The 3627-nt window shown below is 38.1% G+C and overlaps 1 long non-coding RNA gene and 1 pseudogene across 1 annotated transcript; both read left to right on the top strand.

Moving 5' to 3' along the window:
* The window catches only part of LOC123084619 (putative disease resistance protein RGA4), a 13536-nt pseudogene extending 13032 nt beyond the window's left edge, over positions 1-504 (top strand).
* Positions 505-1937: 1433 nt separating this feature from the next.
* LOC123083666 (uncharacterized) lies at positions 1938-2812 on the top strand. Its single transcript, XR_006439353.1, has 2 exons — positions 1938-2422; positions 2538-2812. It is a non-coding gene; the product is annotated as an uncharacterized lncRNA (long non-coding RNA).
* The last annotated feature ends 815 nt before the right edge of the window (positions 2813-3627 follow it).

Raw genomic sequence — 3627 nt, 5'->3', positions numbered from 1 at the left:
AGTTTGAGACACAAACCCCTTTAGTCCCGGTTTGAGACACGAACCGGGACTCAAACCGGAACTAAAGGTCTCATTTAAACCAGGACTAATGCATTTAGCCGCTCGAACCGGGACTAATGTGTATATTGAGCTGTGACCAAAGCCCTGTTTTCTACTAGTGATATGTAATGATGATACATAGACAATGGGGAATCATGTATTTCACCATCACCCTTGTTTCCTAAGCTGGAAACCATGATGCTTGTGAACGTGCCTAAGCTAGAGAGATGGCACCAGGAGGTGGCAGTACAAGTATCGGTTGTATCATTCCCTCAGCTGAAGACGCTAGATATTTTTGTGTGCCCACGGTTAGAGACAGTACTAGAGGGACTCATGCAGCAGCTGCCTGCCCTCGAGAGACTACATATTGTCGACTGTCGCAACTTGCACTGAGCCTTCTCAAGAGGATGTGCTTACTGGAATTTGGTTGAAAGAATTCCAGATATTTATGTTATGTTAATCTAGTTGCACCTGTTCCATTTTCAGTTACTAGTTTTCTGAATAATCTGGAAACATGCAGTGTCAAGGATTCAATTAATTCTGTATACAATTCCCTTTGTCCGGCAATATATTGCTTGCCCGATATTCGATCATCGGTATCTCCATACCTAGTTCAATCTCGTTACTGGCAAGTCTCTTTACTCGTTCCGTAATACAAGATCCCGTGACTAACTCATTAGGCACATTGCTTGCAAGCTATTTACGATGTGTATTACTGAGAGGGCCCAGAGATATCTCTCCGTCACATGGAGTGACAAATCCAAGTCTCGATCCATGCCAACCCAACAGACACCTGTGGAGACACCTGTAGAGCATCTTTATGATCACCCAATTACAATGTGATGTTTGATAGCACGAAAGTATTCCTCCGGTATCCGGGAGTTGCATGATCTCATAGTCGAAGGAACATATACTTAACATGAAGAAAGCTATAGCAAATAACTTAAATGATCTGATGCTAAGCTTACAGTTGGGTCTAGTCCATCACATCATTCTCCTAATGATGTGATCCCATTATCAAATGACAACTCATGCCTATGGTTAGGGAAACTTAACCATCTTTGATCAACGAGCTAGTCCGGTAGAGGTTCAATAGGGACATGTTGTTGTCTATGTATCCATACATGTATTTGAGTTTCCAATCAATACAATTATAGCATGGATAATAAATGATTATCATGAGCAAGGAAATATAATAATAACCACTTTATTATTGCCACACATGAATCGAGGCATATTTCCAATATAACTTTGGCTCATTTAATATTTGAATTAATGCAATATTCTAGAAAAATAATGTAAATTACTGTTGGGGGAAGATACGACAAATTTGAGAAGAGGAACTAGGTACTATTTATTTGCTGGCCATTAATGCCACTGGACAATGCATGAAGTGATTACATGTAGCAATGGATCTATTTTTGAAAGGCTGATATACAAAATAAAGAAGCATCACTTATGATCTGCCAATAGGACATCAATGCGAAAAATTAATGTAGGGAAAAAATAGCAAAGCTGGGTTTTGTCAAAATACCAGATGTATCAAATCCGGAGATATACCTTCCGAATAACATTTCTACAAGACCCAAAAATACAATGAAATGCATGACACTCAGATTTTTATATTGAACGGATATAAGCTATTAATAAAATACCCTTATCAATGATGACATTGACATTTTTGTCCTGAAGGGATATAAACTATTCCCTTATCAATAATGACGCACAATATATGCTATGAAAAGAGCCTACATACATGGCAATACAAAACTAGTTATTAATTCTTGACATACGGAAAGATCTGCAGTCTTTCCTCTTTATAAATACTACTCCCTTCGTCCTTTGATATAAGATGTTATTACATCAAATTTCTTCGCAAGTTTATGAGATTTGTTAAAATATCATGGAATAATTAAACTCGAGAAGGTCGGTTAACTAAACATTTCCATGAACTGATTTACATATAAAAAGTAAATGGAAAGTAATATATGATATCTACAAGATTTGCTTCTGTATCTGAATAAATGCACCCGGAGGGTCGGAATGGGGCAAAAAAGGAAAAACCTTAGAACGGTGCTGATTTTGACATAAATGAGAAAATATATTGCCAATATAGAGAACATAAACAAATACGCTATTTGTACATGAATCAAAACTAATGTGTCCATAACATAAATGCAGGATTTAATTGATAATTACATATCATTTGTTTTTGCCAATATATATCTCAACCGGAGCACGGCAATCATAAGCTTAGTTTTCTCCTCAGTCCAGACCATGGCAGTCATCAAGAGCAATCGCACACATGCCGTGGGTTCTTCAATCTGCGTTGTTGTTATGATCATCTCTTGCACTTTGATCTTACCAACCTCTTGCTATGAACGTAGGTATCTCCGAACATCCTTTAATCATTTTATCTTACAAAATTCAATATTTGTGCTCAAATAGACCTTAGCGGACATTTGTAATAAATATTATTGCTTTTCGTCAATGTTTAGTTGATCGTCATGAGGAGTGCATGCCTACTCAAGTCTGCCATTGGAACGTCTGCAAGATCTTTTGCAGATACAGCGGCCACCCTTGGCTTGGGGCCTACTGCAAGACTCAGCCAGGAGATGTGAAACTATGTTGTTGCATTTATTCCTGAATCTCCAGTGATGCAAGTTGTTGTTTGGGGCACTAATATAGCAGTTTCCTGTATCCACCCGTTTGCGATGCAGTCTCAATAAAAGAGTTCTCTAGCGACTCAATCAATGAATCAGTGCATGATCGATATCATGTGCGCATATCTAGCTAGTGGCTCATCTTTATCTCTTAAACCAGCGTTGAAAAGATTATTATATCAATTGTTCTTCAATTTCCTATTATTCTGATTCGATGATCGCAATTTATATCATGTGCGCATATCTAGCTAGTTTTTTCCATGGCCTTGTATTACAAATTCTACTACTTTGTTTTGGTTTTTGACAAATTTTGCATTTTCTAGAGTTTTCTCAGTAAAAAAGGCCAATACATGGTCGGACGTGTCGCAACTTGCATAAGGTGTGAAAAATCATTCAAGCCTACCATTTGTATCCCCACCTACTTGCAAAAGTCTAAGGAACAAAAAAACTCCACTATGCATGCAAAATGAACACTGGAAAGATATCAAGAAAAATACAGACAAAAACATCACTTGACCTTGTATCCCTAGCAGATGAGACATGAGTATCACTAGCACATATGCCCGTGGCTTGCAACGGTTGAGAAAATTCTTATGTCCATATAAACGTCCACAATGCAGCACGTGCGTTGCAATGGGAGAGAAACATCATGTGCCCATATAAACGTCCATCGATGCCACACGCTAACATCCGAACGGTACCACCCGACAGTGACATAGAGGCACATGCCAAGGTCAAAATGTACAATTAATGAATTCTCTTTTCTCTTAAAGTTTTTGGATTATTAGGTATTCATCTTATATAAAAGATGACCATAGGCCCAAATTACATGCCACATTATAATCCTATGGAAAGCCATAGTACAGAAATAAACAAATGACGACCTCATGAGCGCCTTCGCTTCCTTGAACGTCATGCGATGTAC

This window comes from Triticum aestivum, chromosome 4A (genome assembly GCF_018294505.1).
Source record: "Triticum aestivum cultivar Chinese Spring chromosome 4A, IWGSC CS RefSeq v2.1, whole genome shotgun sequence".
In the NCBI taxonomy this organism is placed as follows: Eukaryota; Viridiplantae; Streptophyta; class Magnoliopsida; order Poales; family Poaceae; genus Triticum; species Triticum aestivum.
This window is presented reverse-complemented; position numbering and strand designations above follow the sequence as displayed.